General features: G+C 47.2%; 1 protein-coding gene across 4 annotated transcripts in view; it reads left to right on the plus strand.

Moving 5' to 3' along the window:
• The window catches only part of PITPNC1 (phosphatidylinositol transfer protein, cytoplasmic 1), a 278,500-nt gene that overhangs the window by 230,399 nt on the left and 25,283 nt on the right, over positions 1-22,818 (plus strand).

The following is a 22,818-nucleotide window of genomic DNA, read 5'->3' on the forward strand; positions in this document are numbered from 1 at the left end:
TTATGGGCTTTTTCTTCCAGTCCAGCTTTGTTAGTTGACAATGTCAGCGTGGTAAATAGCAACGCATTTTCTGCGGAGAAAGCCGAAATGCTGGTGGGCTCCATCTGTTCTGAGAGTCTTGAAGCCTGTGCGTTCAGACCAGCGTTATCTGGGTCACCCCTCAGCGCCCGTCTCACACGCACACACCATCCAGGCCAAGCAAGGGATGGAAGTGCTTTCTGTTCTTTTTCCATTTGTCCCTAGAAACCTCCAAATCACATGAGAGACAAGAATGCCTCTCTCATTAAGGTAACCAGAGCTGGAAATTTTCCATTGGGTGCCCTCTGCCTCGTGGCCCTTGTGCTCCCACTAACCAGAGTTTCAGAAGGATGCTGGAAACTCAGAGTCAGCTGATAGCGCAGCCCGGGGCTCTTTTTATTCTCATTTTGCAGCGCCACCATTTCCCAACCATGTCAGGGGCATGAGTTGCAGCTCCCAAGAGCCTCTCAGTCTCAAGTTTTGCTCTCCTACCTATGGCAAGACTCTGTAGGGCAGCATTTTTTCTTTTTTAAATCATTGGAGTTCCCATGGTGGCTCAGCGGGTTAAGAACCTGATATTGTCCCTGTGAGGATGCGGGTTCAATCCCTGGCCTTGCTCAGCAGGATCTGGTGTTGCTTCAAGCTGCAGTGTAAGTCACAGCTGCAGTTTGGATCCTGTGTTGCTGAAGCTATAGCGTAGGTCGGCAGTTGCAGCTCTGATTTGACTCCTAGCCTGGAAACTTCCATATGCCAAAGGTATGGCCTTAAAACCTACAAAAAAACAAAACAAAACAAAACAAAAACGAAAACCAAAAAAATCAGTGTCAGGTTCCCGTTGGGGTGCAGCAGAAACAAGCTCGACTGGTATCTTTGAGGACGCAGGTTCCATCCCTGGCCTCACTCAGTGGGTTAAGGATCCAGCATTGCCATGAACTGTGGTGTAGGTCACAGATGCGGCTCAGATCCTGCGTTGCTGTGGTGGTGGCGTAGGCTGGCAGCTGTAGCTCCAATGAGACCCCTAGCCTGGGACCCTCCATATTGCACGGGTGCAGCCCTATTAAAAAAAAAAAAAAATTTTTTTAAATTAAAAAAAAAATTTTTTTTTAATTAAAAAAAATCAGTGTTCTCAGGCATTGAGAGCATCTCCATGAGTCTCATCCAGCCCTTGCCGCCATCAGAGTCGTAAAACTCTTTGCACCAAGTCACATTTGCACCACCCCAGCAACAAAGACAAGTGAAGTCAAAGTCTGAGCAGGTTGCACTTGTAATGTGATTGATACGTGGGTTCATTCCTCTGCCAAGATTTCCATTCCTCTGATGCTCTGCCAAAATTTCAAGGTGAAGATCTCAGCCCAGGAATGAGGAGTTCGGGGCCATGGTCGCCGCCTGCCCTTGGAGACATAGGCAGTGAGCCCAGACCTGCAGAGCTGAGTTGGCCCTTTGGGATGCAGGAACAAATCTCAACACTCAGCCTCCAGGACTGTTCCAGCCTAGACAACTGCCAAAAGTCAGCTCAGGGACCTAACTCAGAGGCTTTGGATGTTGGCTCAAGTCCCACACTCTTCCTCTTGGATTCACTGCAGCTGTTTATAAGGTTCAGCTTCTGTTAAGGCCAGAGTGACCAGAGAAAATGGCATCTCTAATGGCTTCCTAGGTGCTTCCCCCTGCAGCTCTCCCCCAGAGATGCACATGTGGAGGCATAGGCAGCTTCTAAATGGCCAGACACGCCTTGAGTAGAAATGTCATTTTCTGACAGAGGAAGTTCGGAAGTAGAAGATGTTTTGTGCCTTTTTTTGTTTTTAAATCTTCATTGATTTATGTAAAGCAAAGAGGAGTCTATAGATGGGTGGTTTTCAGCTAGGACCAATTTTGCCCCCCAGGGGTCACCTGGCAGTGTCTGGAGGTATTTTTGAATGTCACCACTGGCAGGGGGTTGTGTGCTGTATATGGCAGCTAATGCATAGAGGCCCAGATGCTTCTAAACATCCTATAGTTCAGAATGTTATGCAGCCTGTCCAGTCACAGCGAAGTCGAAAGACTCTGCTGTAGAACAATCCAAAGATAGGAAATTAAGTAAAACCTATTATGAGCAAGACTCATGTGTTAATTTCTTTCCTTTGCACATTTAAGTGCCTACTGGGAGCTCCCTGGTGGTCTAGTGGTTAGGACTCAGCACTTTCATCTGAAACCACCCTGAGATTCCCACAGCAAGCCACTGAACACCACAGCCAAAATTATAAATAAATGATAAAATGTAAAAGTGCCTATTGGAGTTCCCGTCGTGGCTCAGTGGTAACAAACCCGACTAGTGTCCATGAGGACACAGGTTCAATCCCTGGCCTCGAACAGTGGGTTAAGGTCCTGGCGTTGCTGTGAGCTGCAGCGTAGGTCACAGATGTGGCTCAGATCTGGTGTTGCTGTGGCTGTGGTGTAGGCGAGCAGCTGCAGCTCCAATTGGACCCCTAGCCTGGGAACTTCCATATGCCTCAGTGTGGCCCTAAAAAGACTCCTCCCCCAAAAAAGTGCCTATCATGTGCCAGGACGCAGGTTCGATCCCTGGCCTGGATTGGTGGGTTAAGAAGCTGGCCTTGCCATGATCTGTGGTGAACATGGCTCAGACCCTGTGTTGCTTGGATCCTGCTGGCAACTACATCTCTGATTCAGCCCCTAGCCTGGGACCCTCTATATGCCGAAGGTACAGCCCTAAAAAAAAAAAAAGTCTCCATTTTACCAGTGATAAATAGAGCATAATAATTCTAATGGAGAAATTAGGGAAATTTACAATGTTTTGAACACGGGTAGCAATGGAGGCAAACGTGAGACTGTCCCAGAAGCTGTGTGCCCCAAAAGTAGGTAGAAGCAGATGTAGGAGAGTTCCCAGGCAGGGTCTGATTTAGAGCCTTCCCTTTGAGTTGGGTAACGAAGGGGACGCTTTGGGCCTCCAGGCCCCTGGATTATCGAGCTTTCCTGGACGAAGAAATCCTTGGCAGCCAGTTTACTGGTCACACAGATCTAAATATCTTCTGAATTCTCTCTTCAGGGAGAGAAAGGGAACAGAGATACATCTGACTTTTCCCATAACTGTCAAGGGTACGAGATTAAATGCTGTTTGCTAAGTACAACGGGCCCCCAGAAAGGGAACAGAGAGGTGAGATGGGTAAATACTGTCGTACGTAGCCGTACCCTTCAGTACAAAGTGCTTCCTCCAAACCACTCTGCTCCCCAAAATTAAAAATATTTTCATGTTGGTCTCTATCTTGGCCATAGAGGGTGGTAAAAATTTTCAATTATCTCCAAATGGCCAGATTTAACACAGCTGCCTCCTGCTGGGGTATGTCGTGGAGTTTGTTTGTTGTGTTGTTATTGTCATTTTTTCTCCCCTTTACCCTCCGTCCATCTGTTTCTTTCTGAGAATAACGCAGCTGTTTTGTGATGGGTTCCAATTTACCGGGGCTGCATGCCTCTGGGATCATAAGAACTGGCCGCCCCACTGGTGCGGGGCGGAGCCTCATGGCCAAAGTGCTCCCTGGTGATAACCGCCAAAGCTGGGGCAGAAAGCCTGCAAGGAGATGGCCAGTAGAAGGGTCCCCAGCGGCATCACGGGGCCCTGAGCATCCCACCACCACCTTGGCTCTATTAGATAGGGAGGCACGTGGCGGTGGCCTCTGGAAGTGGCCGGAACAGTAGATGAAAAGGAAAGTCACTGGGAGAAGAACATTTTTCACGGCAGGTTCTCTTATCTGCTTCCGATGAAGCCTCGGTGACAACCCAAACACCTCCAGGGATCCCAAGAGGAGAGCAGCATGGCGACTGCAGTGTCATTACCAAGGCTCCTGACGGTGCAGGAGAGCCTGAGTGCTCCGTCTCCTGGGACACCACCTTGCTTTCTCCCTGTCCGCCAGCCCCCTTCACAAGCTGGATAACACTCCCATCAACTCCGGATTGATGGCCCTAGAAAGGCGATGGGTCTCCGGCCCCGTGGGAGGCTGGCGTGGCTCCCTTTGTGTGTGGGAGTGGGGATCCAGTCAGCCTGGCCAGGAAGCCATTATCCCAAAAAGGCTGGAGGGAAGTTCTGCCATTCCTCTGATCTTTGAGAACCTATCCATTGTGAAGGCATCTTGCAAGACACTGGGTGGGGACGTAGTCTGTGCAGTAGAATGAGAAGTAAGACCCCCTCACCTTTAAGAAGCCCGTGATCTGGTTGGGAGGATAAGGTCTGACGACACAGGCTATGTGATGGCACAGCCCAGGGCCGCAGGAGAGCTGCCTTCTCACCACGTGGGATTCTCTCCCTGAAAACTCCTGTGCTCCCACCGCACCACACGCATCAGGAAGAGGGCAACTCCATAAACAGAAGTGGTCAGGACAGGCTTTAAAGGAGTGGGAGAATCTGAAGTGGGTCTTTAAACAGTGTTTGTCTTTATTGTTTGTCTGTTCACAAAGTAGTTCACGATCTTTGCAAAAAAAATTCCAATGTGGCATAAGTATGTAAGGACAAAAAAGCAAATATCCTGTGATGGCTCATCACAAAGATGGTGTTGTTAAAGTTGGGGTTTATGTTGTTTATACTTAAACATAACGCCATACATAACATCAGTTTGTACAAATAAGTGCACACAAGGCAAGTCTGCAACATGTATTTTCCTTTTTTTTGTTTTTGTTTTTGTTTTTGTTTTTGTTTTTGTCTTTTTAGGGTCATACCTGTGGCATATGGAAGTTCCCAAGCTAGGGGGGGTGGAATTGGAGCTGTAGCTGCCAACCTTAGCCACAGCCACAGCAAGGTGGGATCCGAGCCACGTCTTCCACCTACATCACAGCTCACGGCAACACTAGATCCTTAACCCACTGAGTGAGGCCAGGGATCAAACCTGCGTCCTCAAGGATGCCAGTCTGTTTCCTTACCATGAGCTCCCACAACATGCATTTTCTCACTAAGGATGTAAGCTTGCCGTCTTTCTGGGGTGGCACACATCTCCCTGGCAGGCTTTGTAAGGACTGTGTGATGTGCCAGTGTATGATTATGTCCTTCTCCATTGGGTGGACATTGGTGGTGTTTCCGTTATTTTGCTCTTACAAGACTGCAGGCACCATCCTCCTGCTGTATTTTTTTGGTGTAGTTTTCTTTTTGTCTTTTTAGGGCCACACCCATGGCATATGGAGGTTCCCAGGCTAGGGGTGGATTTGAAGCTGTAGCTGCCAGCCTACGCCATGGGATCCGAGCTATATCTTCAACTTACATCACAGCTCACCGCAATACCAGATCCTTAACCCACTGAGTGAGGCCTGGGATCAAACCTGTGTCCTCATGGATACTAGTCAGATTTGTTTTCGCTGAGCCACGACAGGAACTCCAGTATAGTTTTCCCCCCTTTGGCTGCACTCACAGTATATGGAAATTCCCAGGCCAGGAATCAAACCCATGCCACAGCAGTGACAATGCTGGGTCCTTAACCACTAGACCACTAGGGAACTCCTAGTTTTAATATTTCTATAGACTAAGTTCTAAAAGTGAAATTGTTGAGTCGCTGTCTATGTGGGCTTAAATCTTGTTAAATATAGGCAAATCATCCCCGACTCCAAAGTCATTTAATAATGACCCTGTGACCCACACTCATGTGGGAACCTCCTGAAGTTTGAAGAAGTGAAATTAGAAAGGCAGTGAAGTAAGTGAGAGCAAAGGCAGTGAAAAAGTAGATAATTCCAATGAGTGCTCAAGGGTCAGCGAGTGACTGAGGCAGGGAAGAAGAGCCTTGAATGCCAAGCCAGGGAATTTGGATTTTATTCTGCAAGCAGCAGAGAACTGTGAAGGCAGGGTTACCTGCTGTCTGTCAAGACATCTTTATTTGTGACGGCACCAGAGAGGCTAAATCTCTCAGGGGACAGTGAGGGCAGGCTCCTGGACACCAAGAGGTTTAGGACCTGCAACCCATCAATCTTCTTCTCTCCCTCTTCTACTGCCTCTTTCATGAACAAATCGCCTTTAGCCATATTGGAGCAGTAATACTTTGTTAATGAAAAGAAACTTTTGGAAATACCAGGGCTTTAAACAGTCGTCCAGCCTTCGGTAACCCTGGCTGCATCGTTTGTAGACCAGTAATGGGCAACTCACTTCCCAAGGGAACAAATAGGTACGCTCTTTCAGTTCTCATTTCTTCCAAGGTAAAGGAAGCTGGGAAATACTATGCCTAGTGCTTGTTTTTAAAGCCACTACTGTTCTTTTGCCTAATGATGTGGAGCCACCACAACATTGTGAGCAAAGCCATTTTTTGAAAAAAATCCCGGGCCAGGGATCTGAACCCATGCCACGGTGACCCAAGCTGCTGCAGTGACAATGCCGGATCCTTAACCCACGGCTCCACAGGAGAACTCCAAAGCCAGTTCTTATTGGGTGTTCTAGGAAGACGGTAGTCCCCAACTCCATCCTAGAGAAAGAATTTTTGTTTTTTAATTTTTCAAGGGAAAAATAAACAATTTAAACTGCTGCAATAATTTTCATGAGTGAGGTTCCCCAGAGCTTGGTGCCAAGAGTAGCAGTTCCCAGTCTTATCCATTGAATTAGGTAGTGAAATGCCAAAGCACGTGAGTCAAACAAAACTGAGGCAGATGAGTTCCTAAATATGAGGTCAAAACCGGAGATTCTAGGTCTCTGCCAGGAGTGGAGTTGTTGATTGTGGCATCAGGTCATTGACTCAATGGAAAGAGCCCCATGTCCTAAAAGGAAGGATTCAACCATGCAAAGCATCCACTGAAGGGAGAAACACGTGGGCTTGTTGGAGAGGGATGCACAAAAGATAACGAACAGAACATCTGGATGGGGATTCCTAGCCCGTGCTGTCCATGTGTAGGTGGAGCTCAGCCCTGATGTCATAAGGGGCTCTGGCTTTGGAAGGACTCCCCGGGCATCACATTGCATTTCATCAGCACCAATGATGACTCACCCTCTTGGATCTCTTCCTCTGTTCAAATGATGGAGAGATGAACTGAGATGCAATGAGATGATGAGAAAGACAAGGCATTAAATAATGACTAGCACGGTCCTGGCACATAATAAGCATTTTGTAAGTGTTCCCTTCCCCCTGCTTTGACTCCGGCATTGAGAGCTGCAGATGTGTTGGTGAGGTGATTGCTCAGTGGAAACTAAGTGTCTTTGGAAAGTGGCTGCCATGAGTGGGGCTATGGGAGTGTGTTGGCATATGGCTTTTTACTTATTGGCATGAATGGAGAAGAGAAGCAGAGTGTTGGTTTTACTCACTCCGGTTCACAAGATCACAGACTTTTCTGCAGGTCCATCAAGATCCCTTAGAAAATAGAGCCGTTTGTACTGCTGAGACTTTTTTTTAATGTGTTGTTATTACATCTGTTGTTGTTTAACCTGAATTCAGACTCCATGTGTCTCTGATGCTTCACCTCTAAGAAACCTTGGAAGTTACATTTACTCTTTGTTGTGCCAGCTTGGGGTAGTTTGTGGCACTGGAGTCCCAGGATGCTACCCAGGTGATTTTGGCATTTTATCAGCTGTCCACCATGAGCCTTTTATCAGGTGTATTTAGAAGAGTAAGTTAGTTAAGACTTTAAAAGAAAGAAACAGGGGAGTTCCCGTCGTGGCTCAGTGGTTAACAAATCTGACTAGGAACCATGAGGTTGTAGGTTCAATCCCTGGCCTCGCTCAGTGGGTTAAGCATCTGGCATTGCTGTGAGCTGTGGTGTAGGTCGAAGAGGCGGCTCGGATCCCACATTGCTGTGGCTCTGGCCTAGGCCAGCAGCAAAAGCTCCAATTGGACCCCTGGCCTGGGAACCTCCAGATGCCATGGGAGTGGCCCTAGAAAAGAAAAAAAAAAAAAAAAGAAGGAAACAGGTTCGATCCCTGGCTTCAGCCAGTGGGTTAAGGATCCACTGTTGCTGCACGCTGTGGCTGTATAGGTTGAAGATGTGGCTTGGATCTGGCGTTGCTGTTGCTGTGGCTGTGGTGTAGGCCAGCAGCTACAGCTCCGATTCAACCCCTAGCCTGGGAACCTCCCTATGCCACAGGGGCAGCCCTAAAAAAAAAAAAAAAAAAAAAAAAAAAAAAAAAAAAGATGAAGAAGAAGGAAACAGGATCCAAAGGGTCCAAAGCTTTCAGTCAGAAGTGAACAGATATGACCAACCTCTTGAATTCATCTCATGGAGGACTCCCTTCTGTACTTTCAAGAAAACAGGCATTAAATCCACAACTTGCTCACAACTTGGGTCACCTATATAAACCCCTGCTATTTTTAGTCTTATGAAGGAGTTCTCTTGTGGCATAGTGGGTTAAGGATCTGGCATTGTCCCTGCAGCAGCTGGGGTCGCTGATGTGGCAGGGTTCGAACCAATCCCTAGCCCAGGAACTTCCACATGCCTCGGGCGCAGCCAAGAAAATAAAAACAAAACAAAACACCAGAACCTCTTACCCTTAGGGCAGAGTTCCCAGATCAGATTTGGATCACCTTAAGAGCTTTTCCAAAAAATGCAGATGTCTGAGACCCTCTCTGGACCGAACAAACCAGACGTGGTGAGATGGGACCCAAGGACCTGTGTGCAGATGCACCAGGTTTGGAGAAATAACCTCAGAGCAGAGCTTCCCAACCTTGTTCACACCATGACACGCGTAGAAGGACGATCGGTCTGACTGGCACGTTGGGGGCTCCCGGTCACTAGGGGAAGCCTAGTCTGCTGCTGTTTCCCCAGGGGCCGAGGGGACCACTACCTTCTCACGTCTACCTCCCATTCAAGGTAGGGAAGGTCTGCCTAAGAGAGCGCCATTTACTGTGTTCACATTTTTAAGCCATTTTAGCGCTACTTAATTTTTTGAAGGCAGAAGGAAATAACAGCGTAAGCCTGGAAGACTGCCCATTCCTCTACCAAGGGAGGGGTCAATACCTTGGGATTTCATTCCATCTGTTGAGAATCTGATACCATCTGTCATCTGTAGAGTCATACTCAACGCCTTCCTTGCCAGCCGAGAGTGTTTTTATCATACACCTTTGGGCAGTTTTAAGTTGCTTCTGAGTTGGGGTCTGGCTTTGGAATAGCCCTCATTGAAGTTTGCTGTCTTTAATCAAAGACTGTAATTGGTGTCCATCAGATCCTCCGGCTCGATCTTGCCCAAGCCCTTTCCCAACTAACTCGAAGAATCTACAGCTGCGACTCTGGGATGATGGAGGTGGTATTTTTTTTTTTTTTTTTTTTTTTCCCTTTGAGAAATAAGACCTGACCCAGTGATTCGCTCCTCCGCTACTTCTGTTTTTTTCAGACTCCAAGTACAACTGTTCGACTTCTACTCCAAAAATATCTGGGAAAGAATAGGTGCTATTAAGTTGCTTGTCTTCATCTTTTATTGTCAAGGGACCCAAAGAAAGACATACAATTACCAGCTCCTTAACTTGGGCCTTAGAAGGTTTCAACAGATTTCTCACAGGGTGGTTAAACCTGGCTCTAGAGGGGCAGACACTAACTTTTGAGAACAAGAGGAGTCACTGCTAAGTTGTTTTATTCAGTTGTATCGCTTAACGCTAACCACCCAGTAGAACAGATATTGTTTCCATTTCCTTGATAGAGAAACTGAGGCTCAGAGAAGTCTAAGTAGCTTGCTGAAAGTTTCAGGAAGCCTTGGTTCAAACGCCAAAGACTGTGCTTCTCTTCCCCCACCAAGCTGACTCCTTCAGGCAAAGCCAAAGGTACAAACACTGTTGTCTGTCTTTGAAAAAACACTCCAGGAAATTTGTTTCCTCCTGAAATGTGCTCTGCTAACCCCCAAGCCTCACCAAGCGCCTGAATGGAGGACCTGAGGAAAAGACACTACAGAGAAGCAAAGGCCTTCCCGGTCCCTCGACTTCCCTCCTCACGTTTAAGGGTCTGATGGAACTCGACCCCCCTTCTTTTAGGAAAATTTTCCTCCTTGTGAACATTCTAGGAACTAGTAGTGAGTTTGCCAAAACGAACCTGGGCTGGGAAAAGTGAGACGTGGCCATCCCACATGTGAGTAACACAGGAACCCACTAAACAGAAAATAAAAGTCATAGCCCCTAAAGAATACAGCTAGAGACCCCGGTTTGAGAAACATTCCCCTTCTCATTTTATCATCCCCACAAATAGCCTTAGCATTAAATAACGTGCCCAGGTTCACCCAGGGAGTAGTTGCTCCAGCAGAAATTCAAACCCAGTAAGGTTCCTGCGTTGCTGTGAGCTGTGGTGTAGGTCGCAGATGTGGCTCGGATCCCACGTGGCTGTGGCTCTGGCGTAGGCTGGCAGCTACAGCTCCGATTCGACCCCTAGCCTGGGAACCTCCATGTGCCGTGGGAGCGGCCCTAGAAAAGGAAGAAAGACAAATAAAAAAAAAAAAAAGAAAGAAAGAAAGAAAGAAATTCAAACCCAGGGATGTCTCATTCCAAAGCCTTTTTGGTCCCCACTCAGTTCTGCTCCACAGAACCTAGGACTCCTCAGAGATGCTTCTGAGCCCAATAAAAATAAATTGTCCAACAATGAACTTGAAATAGTCCAAGGAATCCACTCATCAGTTTTTAACCTTCTTTATATCTTGGGATTCCGAATAATACTATATTTGAAAAAAACAAAATTAGGTTTTTTTTATTTACTCTGCCCTTGTATTTTTTTATTTTTCTTTATCTTTTATTTCTTAAATCAATGAAAAATGAGTTCTTAAACTAAGTTTGAAATCTATTCCAGCTTTAAAAATGGAATCCTTTACTGCCTTCACATACAGACCGATTGGTTTATTATTATTGAATATCTCTATCCCAGTTTCTTGCCTAACCCCAAAGCAAGTTGGAGTTCCAAGTTTCCCAGAATAATTCAGAGCATGGAGAGCAAGCGAGATTCAGAGACAGTTAATCCAGTGCTGATCACGGTTGCCCTGTTGCAACTCATTAAGAGTATTTCTTAGTCTATTATCAGCTCTTGATTTCATAAACTTAAGCTATCCATGGACCACATTGTAAACGCTCCGTATGGGTACATGATACAGTTATCCACGCTTCATAGCACGTGGCCAGACAGCACAGCTAAGATCAGAGTGAGCAGGAACAGTACCAGCTCAAAGGGGCTGCACACAGAGCCCTCCTTTACGGGAAGAGCTTGGCTCATTGGCTGCTAGGAGAGCTGGTGCCTGGCCTCTCACTGTCACACGTAGGAAGGTGGGGTCCTCGCCAGTGGGCCCTTGAATGACTATGGTTGGATTAGAGGTGATCTTAAAAATATGAAGTCATATCCGTTTGTGCCAAAAGGAACAAATTAGCTTTATGTCTTGTTGCTCTGAAATGGGGGACCAGGCCTGAAGCCGGGGACAAAGAGGAGTTATAAGTCCACACTCCACGGGCAGCTGCTCATCACCATGGCCAGGTACTCCCCAGGGCTGACCCAAATGGCCCTCTCGCCGTGGCACCCGCCATCCATCTCTCCCCCGTTCCTAGTCTGTAGATGCGGGAGGGGAGTTCTCAGGGTCATTGGGAGTATGCTTCTTGCCTAACCCCAAAGCCATGTAAAGGAAGTATTCCAAGAGAATTATTTATAGAAATTGGAGCATCTACCAAAAAACCCCCAAAAACCCGCGATTTGCCTGGCTGGGAACCTGCCATCCCACGAGACTAGAGGGAGACTGCAGAGTTCACAGGAAAACACGGAGATTGATGGATGCCTGCTGCCCATCTGGAGATTTCTGAAGGAGGAGGCTTGTGGGAGAAACCCATGACAAGGGCGGAGGTGGAGCTGTGGAGAGCAAGCCTGAGAGTAGGATGGGGGCCATCCCTTGGACATTATACAAAATAAGGATAACAGTGTACTACCTTCGAGGTTGGTAGTGAGGAAAATTCCAGGGTGTTTGCTCTGAAACCCAGCAATTCTCCAATTCTCTAACACCATCCGAGTGTCAACAATTCAATTCAGTTTCGACACTGACTTTAGCATCACATAGCACAAGTTCAAGGACTTGGCCCCATAAGACCCCTCCCACTTCAGATGCCAGTCACGAATCCAGGGCAGCACAGTAACTAGTGTGTCTGTTTTTCCCTCCTTCCCGCAACGTCATCCTGACATCGGAGAGGAGCTCAGGAAAACCCTTGACCTGGGAGTTCCCACTGCAGCTCAACAGTAACGAACCCGACAAGGATCCAAGCGGACACGGATTCCATCCCTGGCCTCGCTCAGTGGGTTAAGGATCCGGCGTTGCGGTGAGCTGCAGTGTAAGACAGCACCTGCAGCTCCGACTCACTCCCTAGCCTGGGAACTTCCATATGCCACGTGTGCAGCCCTAGAAAGACAGAAAGACAGACAGACAGATGGAAAGAGGGAGGGTGGGAGGAAGGAAGGAAGAGGGAAAGAAAGCGAAAGAGAAAACACTAGCCTTACGTTTACTAGTTTATTATGAAGAGAACAGTTTAGGAACAGCCAGAGGGAAAAGATGCATAGGGCCTAAGGGATGAGGGAGGGAGGCACAAACCACCACCCCGCTGCCACCCCACACAGGGATGTGTTCCCCAGCCCGGGAGGGCTCCAGTCCCCTCGTCAAGAGTTTAGTTTGTATGTCAACCACCAGCCTCCTTCTTCTCCCCTCCCCAGAGGCCAGTGGACTAAGCACTTGATCTTTCTGATAACCAGCCTCACCCTGAGGCCATCTAGGGGCTGCATCCTAAGTCACCTCAAATACATTTCTTATACTGCAAAGATTAAGTGAGAGAGGTATCTAAAGCGCCAGTACCCAGCAAGCATTTGATTCCCATTCGCTAGATGGTGCCTTTTCCCTCCTTCTAGCCTTTCCTTTCCCCTGACCACCTCTCTTGAGGTTCTCTCTCGATGGGTCCTCTTCCTCGCCCCTAAATGGCATCACTCAGGGCTAGAGGCTGCTGACTATTAAATTGTTTTGTGGTTTATGCTCAGATTTTCTATTCTCATGCTCCCTCTTTTGCAAATAGAGTTTTGATTTTTTTTGGGGGGGCACTAAATTAAAACTAAGAAGGGCTCAGAACACCCACCAAAAACACACTCCCTCAACCACAGCCACCTTTTTCTCTGCCTTTCTACATGCCAGACACACCTTCTGAGTCAAGTCTTTTAAGAGAGTCGCTTTGCAGAGGACAAGCACAAATCACTCTTGTGTTTGCAGTACACGCTAGTGCCAAGAGCAAATGCTTTAAAAATAGCACTTTAGGTATTAACTGCTAACAAAGCAAGAATTGGCTGCTTCTGGCTACAATTTGCATTTAGGGTGTTTTTTTTTTTTTTGGTTTTTTGGTTTTTTTTTTAAGCTGAAGCACATCAGGTAACCTTTTAAGAAAAGCTTTCGGTCAATTCTCAAGCGCACTTGGTTGCTTTTTTTAAAAAACATCTTTATGAAATCTAATTCACATACCATACAATTCACCCATTTAAGGTAGAGAATTCAATGAATTTTAGTATATTCACAGATACGGGTAACCATCTCCACAATCATTTAAAACAGGTCCATCACCTCCAAAGAGAAACCCTGTAGTCTTTGACTCTCACCCCCTCTAGTCTCTCACCCCCTCAAACCCACCCCAGCCCAGGCAATCACTAATCTTCCTGTCTCTGTAGATTTACCTTTTCTGGACATTTCATATGAATGGGATCCTTTAATATGAGGTCTGTTGGGACTAGCTTTTTTGAAAGCTCTTTCATTTTTATGTGTCCCTTTTAAGATTCAAGTTCAAGAAATATTGGTCCACATTTGGGGCTAAATTTTTCCCGGTTGAAATAACCATTCGTTTGAAAGGGAATGAGAATAATATCTGTAACATGGAGTCTTCAAGAAAAGTTCCAAAATGCAGGGGAAAAAATCTGATATTTTTTCAGATGTCTTAGTTCATTCCTAATTGAGGGGTGAGCATTATAGTTGCATAATATATAGCAATTCCTAGCTACTTACTGCTTAGCCCTTTTTCACTTAACATTTATCAAAGACTTCTAATTTCAATTAACAGGGCAAGCCTTTGTTGGCTATAGTCCTTTGTGGCTCAAATTGAAAGCATAATTAATCACAGAGACTTTATATCTCAGTGAATGCCGGCTAATAATATTGCCTCTGAGATGCAAGCTGTGCTCCAGCCAGGCCCAGATCTCCTGCGGGGTTCTCCTTGCACCTCCCAGATGTGAGACTGCTGGTGACAAAGGCAGGGACACGGTTTCACATGGGCTGCACTAAGCAAGAAGCCCTTAGCGTCACCTTTGTTCTGCTTTGTCCAAGTGTGAGATGGATGAGCCCTGAAGGTGTGATTGACCCAAGAGAGAGGAAGCCTTGTAAAGAAGATGCACCCACACAGAAGGGTGGCTGTCGAGGTCCATCTGGTCCCAGGGAGAAGCCCTGGCACCAGCTTCATATAGATGGGCTTTAACGACAAGGGTCCAATATGCCATCTGCCAAGCCCGGGGAACACCGGTGGGATTCAGAGCCAGAGCTCTCATTGTGGATGGATTTAAAAGCCCCCAGCCAGAGGAACTTACAGCCTGGTACGTTCCCAGTTAGCCAACTGCTGGGCAGGGCCCTCAAAGCAAGAGTATTGACTGAGTGGATGAACTAGCTATGGAAGAGTCACAGGGAAATCTAGATGCTTTCCCTTGTGAAAACCTCTCTGATTTGGTGTTTTAGGTTGAACTGGGTCCCCCAAAAAGATATGTTGACCTTCCGACCCCTACTACCTGAGAGTGTGACCTTATTTAGAAACAGGGTCTTTTCAGAGGTTATCAAATGAACGTGAGGTTGAGTGGCCCCCTAATTCACCATGATTGTGTCTTTTTTTTTTTTTTTTGGCCATGCCCATGGCATGGGAAGTTCTGGACCAGGGATCAAACCTGTGCCACAGCAGTGACCTGAGCCACAGCTGCAACAACACCAGGTCCTTAACCCACTGAGCCACCAGGGAACTCTGTGTCTTTATGCAGGGAAGAAATTTAGACACAGAGACAGTCATGCCCAGAAGGGAAGAAATTTAGACACAGAGACAGTCATGCCCAGAAGGAGGACGATGTGTAGACCCACAGGACAATGCTATGTGACTGGAGTTTACATCGACAGGTCAAGGAACACCAAAATTGCCAGCCAGCCAAACCACTGGAACTGCAAACAGGCATGGGACAGACTCTCCTTTCCAGACCCCAGAGGGGACCTATGCTCCTGACACCTTGATCGCAGACTTCTAGCCCCAGAACCGTGAGACAATGCATTTCTGCTTAAGCCCCCAGGTTGTGGTCACGTTGTTGCATCAGCCCTAGCAAACCAGCTGGGCTCCCCGTTAGGGAAACAAGCTGCACCCTCGCTCGGAAGATTCCAGGAAGGAAAGGATTGTATTTCTCTCTGTGCTGCTCTCCACTCTTTAAGAGGAAGGCTTTTAAATGACCCCTCTGATGCTCAAAGCCTGTCTGATTTTGAATCTGACCCATCCTGAGACATAGCTATCCGGTGTGTCCATCTGTGAGGGAAACTCCCAGCTTGGATGAAACAGCTCCTGCATGCGCCCCCCATGGGGTTCCGGGACCCCGATGAAATCAGTGAAATCCCTTCCTTTAAGGGTGTAGGGCAACCTGCTTCACACCCTGCTTTGTCAACATAAAACAGAGTGTTCTGGAAAGAGAAGGTGGGAAAGGGGTTGGTCCTTGGCCTAGAACCTAGTCATAAGCATCCAGGAAGCAAAAGCCCCTTTTTTGGGATTTCTTCCACCACCATACATATGGACGCTGACAGGTGACAGCCTCCAGAGAATGGAGACGTCCACACCACCTCTCACGGGCAAAAGGACAGCAGCATGCTGGTGGGCAGCCATATTTGGGGGCACTTGTTTTTCTATACCCTTGACACAGGGATAATAAAGTAATAATAACCCTGCAGCACATCAGATATTCCTGCTGCCCTTCTTCTGAGGAGCTTAATGAGATTTGAGGAAATTGCATTACAGTATCTCTTAAGGATGTTTCAGGATCTTGTACTTCTTATCCTGTGCTCTGGGATGTTTCCTGTGAATCCGGCATCACCTTTCACGTGTAGGGCTGGGGTCTTTGCCCACATTATCCAATTTAAGCCTTGCAGCAGTCCCACGAGGGCTTTCGTGTGAACCATCCTGCAGATGAGGAGACCGAAGCTCCCCTCTGACAGCCTGTGCCAGAATTTCAGCTAAGACTGCCCAGTCCGCCTGGTTGAGGGGCAGGGAACCCAGATCCGGGAGTTGCCCCCTCACCACCACCACCGCCCCGAGCTTGAATCCTAGAGGCCTGTGGATTAGTCAGTGATCGTCTCAGCTTCAGGCTCCTCATCCGGAGCACGGGAGTGGCATTTGTATTCTATTAGCAGTGCTTGGAGCTTGGCTCTACATTTGGATCACCTGGGGTGAGCTTTTGAAAATCTGGCTGCACAGACCCCACCCAGGACCAGTTTGGTCAGAAGCCTTTGGGCTTATTCCTCCTCCCAGAGGTGTGTCGCAGTTCTGGAGGACAGAAGTCCTTATTGAAGCTGAGGCTCTGGGAGAGAGGCCTTTCTTGCCTCCCGTAGCTTCTGGTGGTTCCAAGAGTGCTGTGGACTGTGGCTGCATATCTCCAGTCTCTGCCTCGGCCTCACCTGGCCTCCCTGGGTCTTCTTTTCTGTCTCTTATCAGCGCGCTCGTTATTGGATTGGCGGCCCTCCCTCTTAATCTAGGATGAGCTCATCTCTAGACCCTTAGTTTCACTCCATCTACGAAGACCTTTTCTCCCCCAGTAAGATCTCGTTCACAGGAACCAGGGATGAGGCCTTGGACGTCTTTTAGCAGGGTCGCTCACCTACTACAGAGATTCCATGCCCTTGTAAAACAGTCCAAACCCTAAAACCAAAATGTGGGAAGGCCAAGGGGATTTGTGGCATCAGAGATGAAGGTGAAGGCATTCCCATTGTGGCTCAGCGGGTTAGAAACCTAACATAGTGTCTTTGAAGATGTGAATTCAATCCCCGGCCTTGCTCAGTAGGTTAAGGATCCGGTGTTGCCACAAGCTGAGGCATAGGTTACAGATGTGGCTCAGATCCTGCGTTCCTGTGGCTTTGCCATAGGCCAGCAGCTACAGCTTCGATTGGACCCCTAGCCTGGGAACTTCCACATGCCACGGATGTGCCCCTAAAAGAGAAAAAGGAATGAAGCTTTATAGACTTCATTTTAAAATAAGGAAACCTAGGGAGTTCCCGTCTTTGAGCAATGGAAACAAATCCAACTAGGAACCATGAGGTTGCAGGTTTGATCCCTCACCTCGCTCAGTGGGTTAAGGATCTGGCGTTGCTGTGAGCTGTGGTGTAGGTCGAAGACACAGCTCGGATCCCGTGTTGCTGTGGCTCTGGCACAGGCTGGCAGCAGCAGCTCCGATTAGACCCCTAGCCTGGGAACCTCCATATGCCTCGGGTGCGGCTCTAAAGAGACAAAAAGACAAAAAAAAAAAAACCTAGAGTTCTCTTTGTGGCACTGAGGGTTAAGGATCTCTGCCGTGGTTCAGGTCACTGCTGAGGCCCAGGTTTGATCCCCAAACCACTGCAGTGGGTTAAAAATCTGGCATTGCTGGAGCTGTGGCTTGGATTCAGTCCCTGGCCTGGGAACTTTTTTTTTTTTTTTTTTTTGCCTTTTTGCCATTTCTAGGGCTGCTCCCGTGGCATATGGAGGTTCCCAGGCTAGGGGTCTAATTGGAGATGTAGCCGCCGGCCTTCGCCAGAGCCACAGCAAGGCGGGATCCGAGCCACGTCTGCAACTTACACCACAGGTCACAGCAACGCCGGATCCTTAACTCATTGAGCAAGGCCAGGGACCAAACCCACAACCTCATGGTTCCTGGTCGGATTCGTTAACCACTGCGCCACAACAGGAACTCCTGGGAACTTCTCTATGTTGCAGGTGCAGCCAAAAAATTAAAAAATAAAATAAGGAAACCTACCTGGAAATGAAAAATTTAAATGTAAAACAATTCAGTTCTTGTGTAAAGAATGGGTGATATAACAGAGTTTGAATCAGAACCAAAATACTATAGTAGCTTTAGAAACACAAACTAGACATTTAAAAAATAAAAACATTTGAAAGGTTATAAGAATGACATATGAAATGGGGCAATTTAGACACTTATGTTTGCAAACTCAAGTGAGAAAATGGCAGTTGAAGGTAATGATCTCAGGAGAAATGAGTATTTGGGGGGAAGGTGAGGCGGAGGAGCCAGGGTGTGGGGGGGAGTGGACCATGGAAAGGAGAAGAGTTTGCAGAGACCAGAATATTTCACATAAGACTCAGTGGTTTAATTTTTAAATTTTATTTATTTATTTATTTAGTTCATCTCCAGCCAAAGGCATTCAGCTGGATGTTCATTTCTCTTTTTTTTTTCTTTTTTCTTTCTTTTTAGGGCCGCACAGTGGCATATGGAGGTTCCCAGGCTAGGGGTCGAATCAGAGCTGCAGCTGCCGGCCTGCGCCACAGCCACAGCAATGTGGGATCCACACCACGTTTGTGACCTTCACCACAGCTCACAGCAATGACGGCTCCTTAACCCACTGATCGAGGCCAGGGATTGAACCCTCGTCCTCATGGATGCTAGTCAGGTTCACTAACTGCTGAGCCACAACGGGAACTCCTGGATGTTCATTTCTAATCTTGGGTTTTGATTGAAGGAGTCCTCTGGTAAATCTTCCTCCCTTTCCTCCCTCCAGCTCTTTGAAAATGAATCCCTGATTATAGGCCATGTATGAGATTTCCTAGATGAAATCAGCAGCTATGGATGTGGCACCAGACTTGCAAAAAAATCAACCCGCTGTTGCCATAAAAAGCCCAATTGTTAATTTCTTCTTTGGCATCTGGCTATAACAAAAACACCCTTTTGCTGTTTACTATTAAAAGTAAATGTGGTGGAAAGAACATTGGGCTAGAATTAGGGGAGGCTGGGGTTCTTGTCCCAGCCCCGTTACCAAGCACCCATCACTGGGAGACAAAACATTTCATTCTTTCAGTACCCTTATCCATAAAATTGAGGCTATGAGATCAAATTACCGCTTCCAGCTTAAACATCCCATTGAAAATGCAGCACACTTCTCATTCCCATCTAGCCTTTTCCCAAAACTTTATTTCACGATCGCCTAATATAATTTTATAATCTTGTGGTTCAATCAGGAACCACACATGAATTTAAGCATCTGCATAGTTTTCACTCTGCAGGCAGTACTTTTCCAGTCTTATTCAGAACTAAAGCTTGCCCCACGATTCTTAACTCCTTTAGAAATGCAATCCGCTGGTGTCCCACATTTAATATTACACAATCTTATTTTATTCTTGAGATGTCTGGAATCTACATGAAGATTCTAGATTAGGTATCAGGGGAGGGAGTGGGATGGACTGGAAATCTGGGGTTAAGAGATACAAACTATTGCCTTTGGAAATGGATAAGCAATGTGATCCTGCTGTATAGCCCTGGGAACTATATCTAGTCACTTATGATGGAGCATGATAATGTGAAAAAAAGGAATGTATATGTGTATGTGTGACTGGGTTGCCTTGCCACACAGTAAAATAGAACACTGTAAACCAGCTATGATGGAAAAAATAAAAATCATTTAAAAAAAATAGAATAGGTATCATTTCAACTTCTGCAGTGGTTGGCTATAGGAAGAAGCCAAGGCTAGTTGATGAATCAGGTGCTTGGGTCTGGGAGGGGAGCGTGGGGTGCAGCCAGCTGGCCCGGGGCCCTCCATCTTCAGGCCTGTTTCAGGCCCACTGCACAGAACCTGGAAGGAGTGAAGGCAGTCCGGCCACGGCCACACTTGCTTTATTTGCCAGGCCTTTTGCCTCTTACATGTCTGGGTTGCCAGGCGCTGTGGCCTCTTGTTCTCAGCTGCCTGCTGGCTCCACAAGTACCCGTTGTTTACCCAGTTGCTAATCCAAGTAAGACAACCTCCACTCAGGTTCACGAGGGTTTGCCTCTGTGCATTCTGGTTCGCCACAGCATGGAGGCCGTGTCTTTTAAGCCCTAAGATCGTTGTCCATAGGAGTTCCTGCTGTGGCACAGCAGATGAAGGACCTGGCATGTCTCTGTGGCAGCAAGGGTTCAATCCCCAGCCCGACACAGTGGGTTAAGGATACGGTATAGGTCACAACTGCAGCTTGGATCTGATCCCTGGCCTGGAAATTTCCATATGCCGCAGGGACGGCCAAAAAATAAATAAATAAATAAATAAATAAGATAGCTGTCCATGTTCTGATAATTATACCCATCACTTGCCTTTTGTGAGAAAGTTGAAGAGCAGATGTGGAAAGAAAGCAGCTTCCCGTTTAACCCCAGCTCTTGTATTTTAAGCCGCAGGAACTGCTTGGCCGCTATACATGTCTTTGTTTATAGTTTTCACACATGTAGCTTATTGTATAAACTTTGGGTGAGGGCTGGGAAAGAGCAAAGCAGCATTCTTTCGCTTCTTTTTTTTTGTTTGTTTGTGTTTTTTGTTCATTTGTTTTTTAAGGCCACACCTTATAAAGGTGGGCACCATGGCATATGGAGGGTCCCAGGCTAGGGGTTGAATTGGAGCTACAGCTGCTGGCCTACACCACAGCCACGGCAACACGGGATCTGAGCCATGTCTACGACCTACACCACAGCTCATGGCAACACCAGATCGTCAACCCACTGAGCGCGGCCAGGGACTGAACCCACATCCTCATGGATACTAGTCAGATTCGTTACCTCTGATCCATAACTGGAACTCCGTTCTCTTCATCTTTGGCAATTCAGTTATTGCATCTGTTTTGGAATCCACTTGATGCATATATTTTGTTATCTCTCGCTAAGTTAACACTTCATCCTAGAATTTAGTGCCTTAAAACAACTGTGTGGGGAGTCCCCGTCATGGTACAGTGGAAACTAATCTGACTAGTGTCCACGAGGACACGGGTTCAATCCCTGGCCTTGCTAGTGGGTTAAGGATTAAGACGTTGCCATGAGCTGCGGTGTAGTTTGCAGACACGGTTCGGATCTGGCGTTACTGTGCCTGTGGTGTAGGCCAGAGGCTACAGCTCCAGTTCTACCGCTAGCCTGGGAACCTCCATATGCCACAGGTGTCAAAAAGAAAAGAAAAAAAGGAGTTCCCATCATAGCTCAGCAAAAATGAATCTCATGTGTCCATGAGGACACATGTTTGATCTCTGGCCTCGCTCAGTGGGTTAAGGATCCCGTGTTGCCATGAGCTGAAGTGTAGGTTGCAGATGAGTCTCAGACCTCCAATTCAACCCCTAACCTGGGAACATCCATATACCGTGAGTGTGGCCCTAAAAAGATAAATAAAAACATAAAACTGATAGTTCTTTCTCACAATTGTGCCATCTTGATTGGGCTTAGCCAGGCAAGATCTCCTGTTTCTCGAGGTGTATGCTTGGACTGAAATATCAATAGTGGCTCTTTCACTCCCATACCTGGCCTCTCAGCTGGAATGAGCAAGCATCCCTCCACATGGCCAGCTTGGGCATCCTCACAGCGTGGTGGTCTCAGGGTATCAAACTAGACTTTTTACTTTGGCTTCCAGTTTCCAGCTTCTCTTAAAGATCTGAAATGACCGTGTCTCTTCTGCCACCTTCTATTGGTCAAAGCAAGTCACAGGCCAGTCTAGATCCATGGGGAGGGGAGGGAGCCTCCACCTCTTGGGGAGCAGAACAGAGTGCAACACAGGGAGGGAAGGAATTGATGGTGCCATCTTCGGAGATGACCTACCGTCGTCTCCCGGGTGATGTATCGCTTGATTTATTGGTCTTCTCTCTCTGTTCTTAATGGCATTTTATGGTGTAGGGATACCGGTTAGGCAGGAATTAGTCCCATGCCCTTAAACATAAAATCTTTTACCAGCGATTCTGGGGTGCTTTGGAAGGGCATTGCTGTTTCTGCCCTGGACTCTAGGGTTGCGCATCAAAGTCTTCATTGACCGCCTTGGGAAGTATAATAACGGCCAGCATCAGCGGAGCACTGGCCGTGGGCCACACTCTATGCTTATTCCTTTTTCATGTATCCTGTTATTAAATTACTGTAATCTTTCCAGCCCTATGCATAGAAGTTCAGCGGCAGTTTCTGGGTTGGTCCAGGTGATAAAAATATAGCATGGCAAAGTTGGTACCAAAGATTCAAAAATGCTACCCACAGTCAAGATCACCAGCCCCTTCTGCCACAGAAGCACTTATTTCTTTGAGGTACATACGATGCATTCTTCTTCCCTTCCTCCTTTCCAGAATCCCTTTTGTCAATTTTGTATCCCATCAGTTATGTACTTGTCCCACTCTGCTTCCTTTCTACCTGCAGACCCACTACCTTCCTGCAGTCGATACAAATAAGGAGGGGAGGAGTTCCCGTCGTGGCACAGTGGTTAACGAATCCGACTAGGAACCATGAGGTTGAGGGTTCGATCCCTGGCCTCGCTCAGTGGGTTAAGGATCCAGTGCTGCCGTGAGCTGTGACGTGGGTCGCAGATTCGGCTTAGATCCTGTGTTGCTATGGCTCTGGCGTAGGCCAGCAGCAATTTAACTCCAATTAGACCCCTAGCCTGGGAATCTCCATATGCTGAGGCTTGGCCCTAAAAGGACAAAAGACAAACAAACAAACAAATAAGGAGGGACCCTGGAGGAAAGTCCAAGAACAGAGATAGCCAAGTAGAGTCAAGTCCATCCTCTGAGTGGAGGGAAGTGCCAGGCAGTCACACACAGACCAAACCTCTTAGACCACAAAGGGACCTGGTTCCCTCCCACAACCCCCAGGGCAAAGAAATCAGGTCGAGGGAGAGCATAATGTAATACCTGCTTC

The sequence above is a fragment of the Sus scrofa genome, chromosome 12, assembly GCF_000003025.6.
Source record: "Sus scrofa isolate TJ Tabasco breed Duroc chromosome 12, Sscrofa11.1, whole genome shotgun sequence".
Lineage (NCBI taxonomy): Eukaryota > Metazoa > Chordata > Mammalia > Artiodactyla > Suidae > Sus > Sus scrofa.